This window comes from Triticum dicoccoides, chromosome 2A (genome assembly GCF_002162155.2).
Source record: "Triticum dicoccoides isolate Atlit2015 ecotype Zavitan chromosome 2A, WEW_v2.0, whole genome shotgun sequence".
Lineage (NCBI taxonomy): Eukaryota > Viridiplantae > Streptophyta > Magnoliopsida > Poales > Poaceae > Triticum > Triticum dicoccoides.
Genome location: NC_041382.1, coordinates 82269623 through 82288845, shown reverse-complemented (window position 1 = coordinate 82288845; position 19223 = coordinate 82269623).

Genomic DNA, 19223 nt, shown 5'->3' with positions numbered 1-19223 from the left:
AGTTAGTGCCACTTTGGGTTTACGACTAGTCATGTCGGCCTGGGTTCTTTGTCATATGGATACTAGCGACACTATCTTATATGTGAGCCAAAAGGCGCAAACGGTCCCGGGCCAGGTAAGGTGGCACCCGTGGGAATACCGTGCATGAGGCCGGAAAGTGATATGATGTGTTACATGCTAGATCGGTGTGACTTGGGATCGGGGTCCCGACATTGCGCGGGAACGGGCTCACTGACGATTCATTGGCGCCACCTTTTGGTAAAAAGAACGCCCCTGTGCGCCGCGCAAACTTGCGCTGTAAGCCGTCTGCGGCAGCGGGGTGACAAGACGTGCGAGAGGAGGACGAAAGGACACGTACACATATGGTTAATAAAAAACGTTTGCAATTTAATTACCTACTATACCACCGTCCTAGTTTATAAGTATGATTTAACTAATAAAATACGAAAGCATGTCGCCAATGGTTATATAGTTGGATTTGTATTTGAACATAGTTTCCAATTATATAATTTTTAAAACATGCATTAACATTTTGTTGGTTAAATTTGAGGGTAAAGTATGGCATGGAATATAAAGGAGACTATAGACTAGACGGAGGTGGTACCACACGGCCGCTCTCTACGCAGCGATGCAACTGTCGGCCGGCTTGTAGGCGACCATTTCCTGCGTGATCAACTGCTCTATGCGTGTGGTTGCTTGCGGTTCAAGCGGCCGTGGCGCGCTCTGCTCTCGTGTCCCTCTAGGTGCTCTGCCCTCGTCCCTCCACGTGTGCTGCCAGTGTTTTGGGCCGACGCAAGATCACGCACGTTCATGTGCAAGCGGTTGCGCCGGGCGCGGTGCGACGATGTACTTACCCGTTGCAAAAATTGCCATGCGGACGCGCCGAGAATCCATGCCTCCCAACCCCTTTTATTCCTGCGGCCATTTACCTTCATCTCTCATCTCACACGACACAATAAGCACACCCACAAAGACACATACAGAGAGGACATCCAATGGTTCCAATGGCGCTCCCAGCGGCTGACGACGACAACGGCGGGCAGTTAACCATGCATCACATAGTGGACACCCACGTGAGGGGGAAGGCCCTCTCAGTGGTGTACACGAACGATCCGGTCTCGGTGGAGAGCTACATCCAAACTATGGAGCAGTTCCTTGCCGAGGACAAGTATCGAGTGGTCGGCTTCGACCTTGAGTACACCATCGGTCGTGCCGGGCATGATCAGAAGGTTGTCGTCGCCCAGTTGTGCATGCGACCTGACGTCCTCGTCTACCACTTCCACCTTGCCACAAGGCCTTGCGAACATTTCTCCAGGTTTATCAACAGCTCTGACTACAGTTTCGCTACGGTGGACACCACCAATGATCTAAAAGCACTCAAGGTTTCGGACTTGAAATGCCTGAATCTTGTCAACATCCAGCACCACTACAAGGTCTGGGGCAGCAACAAAAGAAAACTGAACTCCCTGGTTGACCTCGCCTCTGCCATCATCGACCCCTACTACGCGAAGATGAAGCAAGAGAGCAATAAGGACAAGAACGCCTGGCACAGTGTGTGGCATAAGAGACTGGATGAACAACATGTCAAGTACACGGACATGGACATGTACACAAGCTACGATACGTACAGGAGGATTGTTGACATGATGAACTGTCTTCTTCCTGACCCTGACGAGGGATCGAGCCACATAGCAGTGGCGAGAGCGTCACAAGAAGTAGATGACTAGACGATCGTTTCTCCTACTTTAGAATGCATGCGATTGTTTATTGAGGTGTGTGCAAATTATCTGTATAGTCACTTATGTAATTGGATGTTTATTTTAGTTATATATATATACATGTTATTCTACTGTAGACAAAGCAATTCACACAGCTTATTAGCAGCAATCGTCTGTGTTATTGTTGGTCTTCGCACACATTTCTGATTATGAACATGTTTTCTGCGTATCACACACATCTTGTTCAGTTGAACCATTTCCATTGTGTTGACTAATCACACACAGTTCATCCCAGTGAATTGTATGTTGTATATCGCACATGCCTTCATCTGGCTGCCCGTTTCTTTTGTGCCTCCTCATCCCAAATAGTTAATTGAGCTGAACCGTATGCCCTACATCGCACATGCAACTAAATTTTGAACCATGTTTGATGCATCTGTCATCGCAAATGTTTTGCACCTTTTTTGATGGGTTTTTTAACACCACCGTTTGCGATTATGGCATCGCACACAGTTTCATCGAAGGGTCTCTGATCGTAGTGTCGCGTTTGGACCATTCTGCAGTAGTGCATTATGCTATTTAATACCCCTCTGATCTTGAGCATGTTTATCACTTGTGAGTAGTTACTTTTGTTCTCGAGGTCATGGGATAAATCATGTTGCAAGTAATCCTATGATCTTGATATGTGTTCAATATTTTGATAGTATGTATGTTGTGATTCCCTTAGTGGTGTCATGTGAATGTCGACTACATGACACTTCACCATATTTGGGCCTAAGGGAATGCATTATGGAGTAGTTATTAGATGATGGGTTGCGAGAGTGACAGAAGCTTAAACCCTAGTTTATGCGCTATTCTGTAAGGGACCGATTAGATCCAAAAGTTTAATGCTATGGTTAGGATTTATCCTTAATACTTTTATCGTAGTTGCGGATGCTTGCGAGGGGGTTAATAATAAGTAGGAGGTTTGTTCAAGTAAGAACAACATGTAAGCACTGGTCCACCCACATATCAAATTATCAAAGTAGCGAACACGAATCGAATCAACATGATGAAAGTGACTGTAGATGAAATTCCCGTGTACCCTCAAGAATGCTTTGCTTACTATAAGAGACCATTTTGGCCTGTCTGTTGCCTCAAAAGGGTTGGGCTACCTTGCTGCACTTTTGCTACTATTATCGTTACTTGCTCGTTACAAATTATCTTGCTATCAAACTACTCTGTTACTTACAATTTCAGCACTTGCAGACATTACCTTACTGAAAACCACTTGTCATTTCCTTTTGCTCCTCGTTGGGTTTGACACTCTTACTTATCAAAAAGAGCTACAATTGATTCCCTATACTTGCGGGTCATTAGTGTGCCCGAACATCGTAACCGTACTTTATTAGATATGGTGCATTCTATGATGTCACTTACCGATTTTCATTTATCATTTTGGGGTTATGCATTAGAGACAGCCGCATTCACGTTAAATAGGGCACCATCTAAATCCATTGAGACAACATCGTATGAACTATGGTTTGGCAAGAAACCTAATCTGTCGTTTCTTAAAGTTTGGGGATGTGATGCTTATGTCAAAAGGCTTCAACCTGATAAGGTCGAACCCAAATCGGAGAAGTGCGTCTTCATAGGATACCCTAAGGAAACTATTGGGTACACCTTCTACCACAGATCTAGGCAAGATCTTTGTTGCCAAGAATGGGTCCTTTCTAGAGGAGTTTCTCTCGAAATAAGTGAGTGGGAGGAAAGTAGAACTTGATGAGGTAATTGTATCTTCTCTTGAATTGGAAAGTAGCACATCAGAGAAAAACGTTCCCGTGATGCCTACACCAACTAGAGAGGAAGCTAATGATGATGATATGAAACTTTGGATCAAGTTACTACTGAACTTCGTAGGTCGACCAAAACATGTTTCGCACTAGAGTGGTACGGTAATCCTGTCCTGGAAGTCATGTTGTTAGAAAACGGTGAACCTACGAACTAAGAAGAAGCTATGATGAACCCACATTCCGATAAATGGCTAGAGGCCATGAAATCTGAGATAGGATCCATGTATGAGAACAAAGTGTGGACTTTGGTGGACTTGCCCGATGATCAGCAAGCCATTGAGAATAAATGGATCTTCAAGAAGAAGATGGACGCTGATGCTAATGTCACTATCTATAAAGCTCGACTTGTCGCAAAAGGTTTTCGACAAGTTTAAGGGGTTGACTACGATGACTACGATGCTTAAGTTTATCTGGATCATGTTAGCAATCGCCACATTTTATGATTATGAAATCTGGCAAATGGATGAAAAAATTGCATTCCTTAACGGATTTCTTAAAGAAGAGTTGTATATGATGCAACCAGAAGGTTTTGTCGATCCTAAAGGTGCTAACAAAGTGTGCAAGCTCCGGCGATCCATCTATGGAATGGTGCAAGCATCTCGGAGTTGGAATGCTTTGTTGACGTGATCAAAGCATATGGTTTTATACAGACTTATGGTGAAGCCTGTATTTACAAGAAAGTGAGTGGGAGCTCTGTAGCATTTCTGATATTATATGTGGATGACATATTGCTAATTGGAAATGATATAGAATTTATGGATAGCATAAAAGGATACTTGAATAAAAAAATTTCAATGAAAGACCTCGGTGAAGCTGCTTATATATTGGGCATCAAGATCTACAGGGATAGATCGAGACGCTTAATAGGACTTTCACAAAGTACGTACCTTGACAAAGTTCTGAAGAAGTTCAAAATGGACCTGTCAAAGAAAGGGTTATTGCCTATGTTGCAAGGTGTGAAGTTGAGTAAAGACTCAAAACCCGACCACGGTAGAAGATAGAGAGAGAATGAAAAGTCATTCCCTATGCCTCAGCCATTGGTTCTATAAAGTATGCCATGTTGTGTACCAGACCTGTTGTGTACCTTGCCATGAGTTTGGCAAGGGGGTACAATAGTGATCCACTGGACATCGGTCAAAATTATCTTTAGGTACCTAAAGAGGACTAAGGAAATGTAGCGACCCGACCACAGACGATCAAGTCTCTTTGCTTAAGTGTCATCCCTGGATCGGTATGCTGACACACATAGTACTCGAGGATTTATAACAGAGGTAAATCACATGTATAAAGTAACGTAAATACTATTACCTCAATCCAAATAGCGGAAGTAATAACAAGGTTGTGGATTCCCATCAACACCAACATCAAAGTTGAGTGTAGAAATTGTAACCCTAACGTATCACTTACTCGTCGTAAGATTCCTGCAACATGAGATGTTGCAGCCATGGAGGTCAATACATTGAATGTACTGACAATTTCACACTGTAAAGCAATGTTGAATAATGGCTATCACTACATGCATATTTGGCCGGTGGAGGCTCTATAGTTATCATTTGCATAAAGGTAGTTTTCCCCTACAACAAAGGAATATATTTTATTTAACTACAAAGTTGGTTGTAAACATTGAGAATGGTAACCCCATCTCAATCCCAAATTAATAGTCAACAACCCAATCAAGTTAATTAGGTAGAGTGATGAGATCAAACAATAATTCAAATACGAGATAGTCAAGATGTCATAACCCCGGACACGGCTAATCATGATTAGTTTGTACATGCTGTAGAGGTTTGCGCACTTCTCCCCACAAGACACGATCTCATTCATTGTATTTCTCGCACTGCATGATGTTTGAGAAATGGATGACCGAGACATAGTCTTTCCGAGGAGGACCCCTTAACCGATAGATATGTCGGTACACCTACAATCCCCTACATCTGCTAGCCTATCATGGAAAGGATTCCCACAACTTACTCAACTATGCCAGAGCCCATAATGGCTGGTGGCCGCACACGGAAGTTTCTAGCATAAATAATCTTATGATCCCTTTGAGCTTGGGTGGCATTCCATAGGGTGATCACACAGGTACTCCGGGATCCCCTTGGACAAGCATTGGGTTCTCCAGGTGCCTGGGCAAACCACTGGCTGCTCCAGGATGCCCTAACCTATCCACCCAGATATGTATTAAAATAGCCACCTTAAGTTCCCCTTAGATAATATTACTCTCACGAATTTCATGAATTCTCTCAAACCAATCCACGTCTACGAGCATAGCATAGCAGTATAAGCAAACATAGAAACTCCCAGGGTTTGAATAAAAGACAATAGGTTTGTTGGGGACATGACTACTGGAGGTAAACCGGCTAGGAGTGGCCGGGTTAACTCCATGAATATAAAAGCCCATGAAGACGTGAGGATGGTGGCGCTTTACGAAGGCCCAAGGCCCAAAGGCGAGTTAAGGCCTGTAGATGTAAACCAACTCTTTCATGTAACTTGTATTATAAGTTAGAGGGAATAGAGACCGAGCCGGACACATTTATGATCCGGCCTCGGGACTCTATAAACCGGCGGGCGTCAACCTATGTATATAAAGGGACGACCCGTCAGCGGTTTAGGGACAACAGACAACAACTCGAGAGCCGAGCAAAGCGGTTTTGCTCCCTGGTCATCGAAACCGCAACAATACCAATCACAACTAGACGTAGGCTTTTACCTTCATTGAAGGGGCCAAACTAGTATAAAATCCCTCGTGTCCCTTGTCCGGTTTAACCCCTTTAAGCTAACCCATAGCAATGGATCCATGACTAAGTCCTTTCACGAGGACATCTGCCGTGACAAACCCACGACAAGGTTCCTACCTCATCAACTACTTCACAATACCCACATGTTATCAAATCCTACTCATGCAATGTTTGAGTGTTGAAACTAACGCATAAAAACTGGGTATGAAAAGTATGATCAAAGTGTGAACTTGCCTTGTACTGTTGATGAAGATGATTTGCATTCATAACTCCTAATAGTTCTACTCGTCACACTCCGGTCAATCTATCATAAGCAAGCAATAGTAACCACACATAAGCAATCATGCAAAATAATCGAAGAAAAGATCTCGGAAAACTTCAAAAACAAGCAAATAACTCTTGCAACATAAAACAATATCTAACAGTACCAAAATTAAGTGAATTTTCCCTTATCATAAAGTTTAGGTCAAGAGCTTCGATTAGCAAAAATAATCAATTAAATCGGAGTTATAAAACTCGAGTTATGAACAAAAGAAGTTCAAATCCAAATATGTTTGAATTCAAAGTTAAACTTTCAAAAACATGTTCTAGTAGATTATCTGGATAGATGAGATCATAACGAAGAAGTGAGCGTTGGTTTCGTTGGATTTGGATAAACGGTGTAAAAGTTGTGAGGGTTGATACGTCTCCAACGTATCTATAATATTTGATTGTTCCATGCTATTAAATTATCTGTTTTGGATGTTAATGGGCTTTATTTTACACTTTTATATTACTTTTGGGACTAACCTATTAACCGGAGGCCCAGCCCAAATTGTTGTTTTCTTGCCTATTTCAGTGTTTCAAAGAAAAGGAATATCAAACGGAGTCCAAACGAAATGAAACCTCCGGGAGAGTTATTTTTCGAACGGAAGCAATCCAGGAGAGTTGGAGTAGACGTCAGGGAGTCTTCGAGGTGGCCACGAGGTAGGGAGGCGCGCCTGCCCCCCTGGGCGCACCCCCCACCCTCGTGGGCCCCTCGTGGCTCCCCTGACCGATTTCTTTCGCCTATATATGTCCATATACCCTAAAAACATCAAGGAACAGAATAGATCGGGAGTTCCGCCGCCAGAAGCCTCTATAGCCACCGAAAACCAATCTAGCCCGTTTCGGCACCTTGCCGGAGGGGGAATCCCTCTCCGGTGGCCATCTTCATCATCCCGACGCTCTCCATGACGAGGAGGGAGTAGTTCACCCTCGGGGTTGAGGTTATGTACCAGCAGCTATGTGTTTGATCTCTCTCTCTCTCGTGTTCTTGAGGTGGTACAATCTTGATGTATCGCAAGCTTTTCTATTATAGTTAGATCTTATGATGTTTCTCCCTCTCTACTCTCTTGTAATGGATTGAGTTTTCCCTTTGAAGTTATCTTACCGGATTGAGTCTTTAAGGATTTGAGAACACTTGATGTATGTCTTGCATGTGCTTATCTGTGGTGACATTGGGATATTCACGTGATCCACTTGATGTATGTTTTGGTGATCAACTTGCGGGTTCCGCTCGTGAACTTATGCATAGGGGTTGGCACACTTTTTCGTCTTGACTCTCCAGTAGAAACTTTGGGACACTCTTTGAAGTTCTTTGTGTTGGTTGAATAGATGAATCTGAGATTGTGTGATGCATATCGTATAATCATACCCACGGATACTTGAGGTGACATTGGAGTATCTAGGTGACATTAGGGTTTTGGTTGATTTGTGTCTTAAGGTGTTATTCTAGTAAGAACTCTTGAATAGATCGATCCTAAAGAATAACTTTGAGGTGGTTTCATACCCTAACATAATCTCTTCATTTGTTCTCTGCTATTAGTGACTTTGGAGTGACTCTTTGTTGCATGTTGAGGGATAGTTATACGATCCAATTATGTTATTATTGTTGAGAGAACTTGCACTAGTGAAAGTATGAACCCTAGGCCTTGTTTCCACGCATTGCAATACCGTTTTATCTCACTTTTATCATTAGTTACCTTGCTGTTTTTATATTTTCAGATTACAAAAACCTATATCTATCATCCATATTGCATTTGTATCACCATCTCTTCACCGAACTAGTGCACCTATACAATTTACCATTGTATCGGGTGTGTTGGGGACACAAGAGACTCTTTGTTATTTGGTTGCAGGGTTGCTTGAGAGAGACCATCTTCATCCTATGCATCCCACGGATTGATAAACCTTAGGTCATCCACTTGAGGGAAATTTGCTACTGTCCTACAAACCTCTGCACTTAGAGGCCCAACAACGTCTACAAGAAGAAGGTTGTGTGGTAGACATCAAGCTCTTTTCTGGTGCCGTTGCCGGGGAGGTTAGCGCTTGAAGGTATATCTTTAGATCTTGCAATCGAATCTTTTAGTTTCTTGTTTTATCACTAGTTTAGTTTATAAAAGAAAATTACAAAATAATGGAATTGAGTTTGCCTCATAAGCTTCATCTTTTTAATATTTTTTGTGAGAATGATGGAAAGGAAAATTGTGCTCAAGTGCTAGAAGAAGAAGTCTATAAAATGTTTGGCACTAAATCTTTGAATGATGAGCATGATTGCAATGTTGTTAGTATGAACTCCTTGAATATCCATAGTACTAATAATGATTGCACTAGTCATGATGAAAATATCTATTATAAGCATGTCAACTTTTGTGGAATATATAGAGCCTGCAAGTACACACCAATTAGGGAAAATAGATTTTGCAAGAGGCATAAGTATTTGGAAACTAAATGGTTGCAAGAGAGGCTAGATGTTTGTGCTGAAAATTTAAAATTTCTTCACCATACTTGTGAACTTTGCAATGAACATGGTCATTTAAATCTCAAATGCAAATTGTTTCATGATCGTATCGTGTCCAAAAATTGTGATGATTTGATTTCTCTTGCACATCATAATGAACTTAGTTTGCTTTTGGGTTATGAAGAAATGAAACGTATAACTAAGCATATTCCAGAATATAACCTTGAGAAATTCCTCGATATTGATCTACAAGAATTTTTTATGTATTGTGCGGTGAATTGCATTGAAAATCCTTATATTGCCAATTACATAAAGAAAAGAAAACAAATAGAGGATGAAGAGAATACTAATGAAAGGGAAGAGGCTTCCCAATATCCTCCTATCATTTCTTATGATGAATCAGGTTACGAGGAGGAGCCTTCTATTCAACCAATCTCATTAATAAGGAGCTCAAAAAAGAGGGTTAAACCCACACATGATGTCAAGAAGAAAAAGAAAAGACAGAGAAGCAAAGGTAAAAATGTATCCCTCCCAAATGATGTTGTTCCTATTACTCATTGTGTCAGGGGTTGGGTGCGACATATGCCAATGGATGGCATATCATGGTGGGAGCGAGTAGAACATCACCGGTGCCTGGAAATGGGATAAGGCGTAGACAAGAACGCCGGCGCACTTTACCCAGGTTCGGGGCTCTCCTAGGATATAACACCCTTAGTCCTGCTCTGTGGGGTCTCCGCATGATCACTAAGGCACTAGTGAGTACAATGGTGCTCCTCGAGCTGTATGCTAGAGGTAGAAGAAGGCAAGGCCTGCTCTCCACTCCCCCTAGGTGTAAGTCTAATTCTAACAGGTTCCGACCCTTTGCATGGGTGCCCTGGGGGGTTTATATAGGCCTACCCCCATGGGTACAATGGTAATCTGGCCGGGTGTAGGACCCGGCTGTCAGTCCCCCTGGTTGCCGGCTTCTCCGTTGACTGCTGGTGCCCGCCGCCTGGTGGGCCCCGCCGGCTGGTCTGGTACGGAGCCGACAGGCCGCCTCCGTCGCTCACGGGTCTTGTCGGTTGCGGATTACTATTGCTGTGATGCTAATGACGCTTGCTTGGTCAGGGGAGCGTGGCTACAGTCCTGCCACCTGGCAGGAGATCACTGTAGCCACCCCGCGTCTTATCTGGTTAATGGTGGGTGGGGCCCTGAGGAAGGAACATGCTGACTGCTGGGAGCCGGCCTCCCTCGGGTTCGACTGGTGAGGCACCCGCCATCTTCTGGGCTCTCGCTGATCGGCAGTGCCCGCCGTCTTCTGGCCGTATCGACAAGCGGTCGTGGGAACAGGGCTTCGCCTGTCAGGAATGATGTCAGGGGCGGAGTGGCAACAGTGACGTGCCGGGCGGAGATCTCCGCCTGTACGGTGCACTGTGGCCATGCCCTGGATACAGGGGATGGGCCATACTGCAGCCACACCCTGTCTTGTCTTCTTAATTGGGGCACAAACTTTGAGGGTGCCGTGGGCCAACTTCTAGGAGCCGGCCTCTCTGGAGGCCACCTACTAGGAGTCGGCATGTCTTGGAGCCGCCTTCCCGAGCAAGGATGCCTTCCGGCAATCGGTCGTTCGGCCAGCCAGCCGCCAGAAGGCGGAGCTCTATCTTGACGTCTTGAGGGGTACAACCGGCCCCGATGTCTTGAAAGGCTCTGGGGCTCGAGTTAGGCTACCGGTGGCTCATTATTCCGACAGTAGTCCCCGAAGCAGGTGACGTTCCATGGCTGAGGAGCCGAGGAGCATCAACAGTTTCCTTCCACGGGTGCTCTGACGGAAGCTTCATCCGACTCCCGGGAAGCCAGTTGGCAGGAGTCGGTCATGTCCAGTCGGAACTTTCTGGAATTTCGAATGCAACGGTGGGAACCAGGTGGCGTGCTAGCTAAGCTTCTCGGCCCGCCGCCCGTCATGGGCGCGCCATGTGGTGCCAGCCAGTCGGGCCAGCCTGCAAGCCCACACACGCGATGGGACACGTCTGCAGGCTGGGCCCACCACCACCGGGCCTCGGCGCGCGAGCGGATCCGCTGCGGCCGAGGCGGGCGGTTGCATTTCCCCGTGGAGTTACTGCGCGTAGTAACTCATGCGATAAAGGTGGGGACGTGGGGTCGTGGGCGCAGTTAATCCCACGATCCCACCCCGCCCCCTCAGCTTCATAGCCCACAGGCTACAAGTAGGGGAGGAGAGGGAGAGGCGGAGTACGCGCACCCCTCCACCCCGTTCTTGCCTCCTTCTTCCTCTCGCCGCAGCGCCCCCGAGCCACGCCGAAGCGCTGCCGTAGTTCATCTCCGTCGAGCTCGTCCGCCCGAGCCCTCTTTGCTCCACTCCATTCTCGGCTCCCTCGCCACGCCCTTTCTTCGTCTAGCTCTCTATGGCGCGCGAGCCAGGAGGAGACTGGGACGGGTCCAACGTCAATGAGGACCACATCACTTTCCTCCGCGAGACGCGGCGTCTTCCTGACGTGGGCTATGTGAAGGCACGCGTGCCGCCGGAGAGGGAGATCTCGCCGACATCGGGAGAGGGCGAGTGGGTTGTCTTCCGCTTGCACTTCATCCGCGGCTTCGACCTGCCGGTGAGCGGCTTCCTCCATTTGTTTCTCGAATTCTGTCACCTCCAGTCCCATCACACCACGCCCAACACCGTGATGCTCCTGGCCGCCTTCGTCACGATGTGCGAAGGCTACCTCGGCATCCTCCCCACCATCGAGCTGTGGGGAGTTTTCTTCTACACCAAGCTGGCACCTCCGTCCGGGAGGTGGCTGCCCAGTGCGGCGCCTTCGTCGCGGTTCGCCGACCGTCGCCGACGAACGCCTTCCCCACCATCAAGCTGCCACAGTCGGTCAAGATGTGGCAACAATCCTACTTCTATGTGGAGAATGTGGACCCGGCCATCGATTTCATCAATCCGCCGGCTTATGTAGCCGGCCCGCCTGCTAAGCCTCGGGCCAGCTGGGGCTACAAGCCGAAGCCGGTATCAGCAGACAGCGCCGCTGCCATCCAACGGCTCCGGGTGCTGACCGAGACCGAAGGCCTCAAGGCGTCCGACTTGCTGGTCGCCTTCGTCGAGCGCCGGGTTCTACCGCTCCAAGGCCGGTCGCACCTGATCAGCTGGATGAGCGGGCATCGCGACCTATGCCGGCTGAGCACCAAGGAGATGCCGGCTGCCGAGGTCGCGAACTTGGTGAACGAGATCTCCGGCTTCAAGCTGGCGGGGTCTTGGAGCTTCGGCAAGCGACCGTATTCTCGCGCCGACCCACCGCCTGCGGTAAGTTTTCCAATTCTTTCTTTCTGATACTCATCTTAGTCTTGATCTTGGTCTTGATCAGCCGACCTCTCATCATCCGAAACAGATCTATATGTCGGACGCGACGGCCGCCATCATAGGGGCGGGTGGCGACTACCAACTGGACCGGGTAGTGAGCGACGTGGATGACCTTGACTTGGGGGTAGGCGCCTTGGAGGACACCGCGACAGGCAGCATCTACGAAGCAGGCGGCTCCGAAGAATGCGGCATCGAGACCTGGCCTGATGATGATGAAGAGGAAGAAGAGTCGTGCACTGCATGGGGTGCCGGTAGGGCGGATGCGGGCCCCTCCATCGAGCCGACTGCCCGAGGCGGCACGCGTAAGTGTAAGCAAGGCACCATCTTGTTCGGCAGCGCGCCGAAGAAGGCCAAGAGTCCAACCGCCATGACCAGGCGGAAAGAGGCTGCATCGAAGGTGACCAAGTACCAGAAGCTCCCAAAGGCACCTCCTATGGTGTCGGCATAAGTATCTTTCCCTTGTGTTCTTCTTTCTCATTGATTCTTTCTAAACTTCCTTTGTTTTATTTTCTAGATTTTAGGGCTCCGCTCTCTCTCGAGAAGTCGGCCGCCGCCTCCATCGTGGGGTCGGCGGAGACTTCCACCACCACCCGGTGAAAAGATCTGGCCGCCGACCTCCGGGAGGCGACAGAGCGAAACGCCCGGGAGGTGCGCGAGGAGCAGGAAGCCGCCCGCCTGGAGAAGATGGAGGCCAACAAGGCAGAGGCCGCGGCGGCGAAAAAACAGGCCGAGGAAGCCGCACGCCGCCAGTCGGCGATATTCGTCACTCCCTTGAACTCCGCGCCGCCGCCACCAGAGTTCATGGCGCCAACTGGGGGAGCTGGCGACGAGCACCCGATCATGGAGAGGGACGGCGGCGACGTCGCCATGCTGGACGTAATCATGCCCCCGTCACCACCCTCTGAGGAGGCACGAGACAAACAGCCGGCCGACCTGCCGGTGCCACCAGCCGGAGACAAGCTGGTGATAGGCCCAACTCCTGAGGACCGCACACCCTCGTGCCACCGATTTGCAAAAGCGGCCTCGGCACCACGCCCACTGGAGAGCGGTGCCACGAGCTCTTCGATCCCGGACGCCGAGGCGACCAGCGCCGCGCCCACCGAGTGGGTGCGGGGAGGCGGGACAGGCCCTTTGAACAAGGCAATCCTGGACGTCCAGGCCAAGCTCCACGCTGAAGCCGACGCACTCAAGCGCTGCCACAATGCGTTCCTGGAGTCACGAGCAGCCATTCGGGTATGCTTCTTGCTTCTTTGTTTTTAATTCTTGTATTGCTTCGTGGGGGTGCGCCAGCGCACCCACTGGGTGTAGTCCCCGAGTTTCAGGCCGGCTACTGAGCAGGCGCTCGGAACTTTAATTGGCAAGCTCCGAGTACTAATATTGTCTGATATCTTTGCTGCAGGATTATCATAACCTCTGTACAGCCGCCTTCGACTCCAAAGTTCAGGAGATGGATCAACGGGCCTTCGACTTCTCAGAGAGCCAGAGTAAGTCTTTTTTTCTGTGCGGGGCCACTTTGGCGCACCCGCGGGCTGTAGTCCCCGAGATTCGGGCCGACTGCTGAGCAGTCGGGCCGGATCTTCCTGGCAACTGCTCTTCTTCTCCATTGATATTTGATAACTTCTTTCTCCGCGGGGGCGCGCTGGTGCACCAGCGGGCTATAGTCCCCGAGATTCGGGCCAACTGTTGAGTAGTCGGGCCAGATCTTCCTGGCAACCACATCTCTCTTTGTTGATTGTTGATGTCCTTCCCTTCTTCTACCTTTGCAGAGGCCAACGCCACCCTACAGCAGCAGCTGGGCGAAGCCAACACCGTGCTGCATGCCAAGGAGGCGGACTGCAACAAGCTGGCCGAGGAGCGTGACCAGCTGGTCACGCAACTGGCGGAGTAGGCAGAGCTTCTCAAGAAGGCCCAGAAGGAGGTGGAGGACAAGGAGGCAGGTCTCCTTGCTGAGTTCGAGATCGAGCGCTCTGCCTGGACCGACAAGGAGGCAATGCTGACAACCGGCTATGGCGAGATTGAAGACATGGTCGACGGTAAACTACCTTTTTACTCTTTCTTCAAGCCGTCGGCTTCTGATCAAGCCGACTTCTTGTTTCTGATCTGACTCTTTGCTTTTTTTGTCCAAGCAGACTTCTTCCCAGGTCACTTTGGTGCTGCCAACCAGGCTATTGAGGCCGATCGCGAAGGACGGAGGGCAGAAGGTGAGGAGATCGCCGCCGACGCCCCCCTCACTCTTCGCGAGCAGCTTCTCAGCATCCAGGCTCGTCTTCGGCCGACTCATCAGATGTTGCGCCGCCTTCAGCGTGTCGGCGCCTAGGAGATCGCCACCCTGTGGCCAGACATACCGGCTCTCCGCACACCCAGCCGGACTGCCGACTGGCTGGAGGTGGCGGCCGGCCGCCTTGAGGCGTGGAAGGGCTCCTCGGCCCGGGCCGGAGCACACTGGGCCTTGGAGTTTGTCAAGGCGTGGTACCCTGGGCTAAATCTAGCCCAGTTGACCATGTTTCGACAGGAAGCCCAGGAGGAGCTGGTGGCAGTGGAGGGTGATCTTGTCAAGCGGGAGGCGGCAATCGCCGAGTACACCAACATCAGCATCTTAGTCCCGGGGGCTGGAGTCGTCACCCTTGGCGATCCTGGTGAGCCAGTGGCACTTCCGAGTGGTGTGATTGGACGGCTTCGCACCGCTGTGGAACTTGCAGGGTGCATCGAGAGTCTGCTCGTACGAGAAGGCGGGCAGCCAGTTGGGCTTGCCTCCCTTCTGGCGTTTGGGAGGAGGCCGCCCTTCTGGCTTCTGATCTTCGATTGTTGCCACCTGCCGGCTCATGGAAGCCGGCTGCATGGCCTTGCGCTTGTTGCCGTTCGGTTGTTGTCGCCGACTGGCCTCACAAACCAGGGTCCGAGGTGCTTGAGGGGCCACCTTGCCCGACACATTAACCTGAATCTCCGCCTTCATGGAGCAGTCGGCCGCAGCGTACTTGTCTGCTATGATTAGCAGTTCGTCGAGGGTCGCCGGCTCATCGCAGAGAAGCTTGTGCTTGAGGAGGGTGCCCTCTCGGCACCCGGCAGTGAAGTACTCAATGGCATGCACCTCGTGCACGCCCTCGCAAGAGTTGCGCAACTCGGCCCAGCGCGTGAGATAGTCGCGAGTCGACTCGTTGGGGCCTTGGACGCATAAGAAGAGATGGCGAGGCTTGGGCGGCCGCTTGTACGTGCTGGTGAAGTTGTGGACAAATGCTTTAGTAAAATCAACTCAGCTATTGATGCTGCGGGGCTTCAGGCTATTCAGCCATGTCCGGGCCGTGCCCTGGAGCATGAGCGGAACGTACTTCATGGCAACGCGCTTGTTGCCGTTGGCGATGCTGACGGCTGTGGAGTAGTCGACCAGCGAGTCCTCCGGCTTCATGGAGCCGGTGTACTTGGGTGTATCTCTCGGGAGAGTGAACCCTTTGGGGAAGGGCTCATCTCGGATGTGGGGGCCAAAACAAGGCGGACCCAGCTCATCTTCTTCTTCTAGTGCCAAGGATCGATTGAGGCGATCAATCCGATGGCGGGCATCGTTTTCTCCGATTCCTTCTCGGCGGCCAAGGTGGTCGCCGAGTTATGGGTGATCAACAGGCGGCGGGGAAATGCGCCTCTCCCTGCGGGGAGGAGGAGGCAGACAGTCGTCTCGCCGCCGCACTGCTCTCGGGCGGCCGTCTTGGTTGCGCTCGATGGTGATGTGAGTCCGGCTGCAGCTGGCAGCCGGCTCTTTGTCTCTTCTATCACGGATGCCACCAGTCGGCGTTCGGGATGTCGCGCCTTGATCTCGGCGAGGAGGCGGGTCATCGTTTCACCGGTTGGGCACTTCAGTGCGGCACCCGGCATCTTGCTGCTCAGCAGTCGCGTCGAGGACCTGCTGGACTCGCTCCGTCATGTGGCGACGCTCGTCGCCCTCGAGCTTGTCTAGCTCGTCTGCTTCCGCCTGGGCAGCTCATATGTTCTCTGCAGGTGTGGCGTATACGGGACGATCTGTCCCGAACATGTTGGCGATGGTCGCGCCACGCTGTCGGACCAAGCCAATGCGGGTAGGCCCACAAGGAGCCGGCGTGCCGCTGACAGCACGGTCCATCTCCTGCTGGTTGGCCTCCGAAAGGCGTCTCATGCTGGCCAGCCGGTTGGCGCTCTCGACGAGTTGGACGCGGCGTTCTTCCATCGTCTCAGCGTCGGCGTCTTCTGGGATATGCACGGCCAGGTCTTGCATCGCCGCCTGCAACGGATCCTGGCCACCTCCGCCAGAGTGCTCGCCATGGCTGATGACGAGCACCTCCATGACGGTGCTGCCGCCGCTGTCCGCGCAAGGAAGCGGCTCGTCGTAGACCACCACGTTGGAGGGGAACGCATCAAGCGACACCGTGTCGGAGTAGACCAACATCGGGTTGGTGGAGCCAACCGACTCCAAGTCAGCAGCAGGCTCGCTGGCGACGTGGAGCTGATCAAGGAGGCTCACGAGGCGGCTCTTGGGGCCATCGGTGCCCGCATCAGACGCGGGCTCGTCGAAGAGGCGAATCTCGCCGACAAGATTGGCGAGGCAGCTTGCCGCGCAGGCAACCTCCACGCCATGCAGCACGTCGGCGCAGACGCCGTCTGGTGTGTCGGGCTGGCTGCGCTCGCCAGGAAGGAACAGGGTTCCCGTCCAGAACAGGTATCTGGGAGACAGTGCACCTCGCCCCACGGTGGGCGCCAAATGTCGGGGGTTGGGTGCAACATATGCCAATGGATGGCTTATCATGGTGGAAGTGAGTAGAACGTCGTCGGTGCCTGGAAGCGGGATAAGGCGTAGACACGAACGCTGGCGCACTTTACCCAGGTTCGGGGCTCACCTAGGAGATAACACCCCTAGTCCTGCTCTACGGGGTATCCACATGATCACTAAGGCACTAGTGAGTACAATGGTGCTCCACGAGCTGTATGCTAGAGGTAGAAGAAGGCAAGGCCTGCGCTCCTCTCCCCCTAGGTGTGAGTCCAATTCTAATAGGTTCTGACCCTTTGCATGGGTGCCCTGGGAGGTTTGTATAGGCCTACCCGCCCAGGGGTATAATGATAATCTGGCCGGGTGTAGGACCCGGCTGTCAGTCTCCCTGGTCGCCAGCTTCTCCACCAACTGCTGGGGCCCGCCACCTGGTGGGCCCCGCCGGCTGGTCTGGTACGGAGCTGACAGGCCGCCTCCGATGCTCACGGGTCTTGCCGGCTGCTGATTACTATTGCCGTGATGCTAATGACGCTTGCTTGGTCAGGGGAGCGTGGCTACAGTCCCGCCGTCTGGCGGGAGATCACTGTAGCCACCCCGCGTCTTATCTGGTTAATGGTGCGTGGGGCCCTGAGGAAGGAACGGGCCGACTGCTGGGAGCCGGCCTCCCTCGGGTCCGACTGGTGAGGCACCCGCCGTCTTCCGGGCTCTCGCTGACAGGCAGGACCTGCCGTCTTCGGGCCGTACCGACAAGCGGTCGTGGGAACAGGGCTTCGCCTGTCAGGAATGATGTTAGGGGCGAAGTGGCAACAGTTCCGTGCCGGGCGGAGATCTCCGCATGTACGGAGCACTGTGGCCACGCCCGGTCCTGGTTACGGGGGGATGGGCCATACTACAGCCACACCCTGTCTTATCTTCTTAATGGGGGGCGCAAACTTTGAGGGCGCCATGGGCCGACTGCTAGGAGCCGGCCTCTCTGGAGGCCGCCTACTAGGAGTCAGCCTGTCTTGGAGCCGCCTTCCCGAGCATGGCCGCCTTCCGACAGTCGGCCATTCGGCCAGGCGGCCGCCGGAAGGCGAAGCTCTATCTTGACGTCTTGAGGGGCACAGCTGGCCCCGATGTCTTGAAAGGCTCTGGGGCTCGGGTTAGGCTACCCGTGGCCCATTACTCCGACACATTGCGATGATGATAATTGTTATACTATTGGTGATATCCATACTATTAATGATGAGAGTGATTATGCTTATGATATGAAAAGGCCCAAGTTTGGGGATGCTATGTTTGATGAGAATGACATGTTTGAGAATATATTTGCTGCAATTAATGTTTGTCCCAAGCTTGGGGATGCTATGTTTAATTAAGATGATATTTGTAGCCTCCCAAGTTTTGATATGCAAATTTGTTAAGATGATAGCATGCTCCCTACTTATGATGATTATATTGATTAAAGTGGGTTTGGAGAGGTCATGACTTTATTTAGTAATGATTCCACTATCTTGGAAGAGGTTTCAATCGATTATGATGAGAACAAAGTTGCTACTTATGATAATTATTGTGATGATACTTACGCTATAAAAAGTAGTGATGATTATATTTATAAAAGTTGTCATGATTATGATTACCCTTTTTCTGAATTTTATTCTTTCAATGTGGAAACAATTTATAGTCTTCGAGTTTCTTATGATGCTCCCACTATTCCGATTGAGAAGAATCTTGCTTATGTGGAGAGTAATAAAATTTCTATGCTTGTAGATCATGAAAAGAATTCTTTATGTGATGTTTATATTGTTGAATTCATTCATGATGCTACTGTAAATTAATATGAGGGAGTAATATATGTTTGTAGGAATTGCAATAATATCAAGTTTCCTCTCTATGTGCTTAAAGTTTTAAAGTTATACTTGTTTTGCCTTCCTATGCTAGTTGATTATTGTTCCCATAAGTTGTTTGCTCACAAAATCCCTATGCATAGGAAGTGGGTTAGACTTAAATGTGATAGTCATATTCTTCATGATGCTCTCTTTATGTTTCAATTCTTATCTTTTATGTGAGCATCATTGAAATCATCATGCCTAGCTAGGGGCGTTAAACGTTAGCGC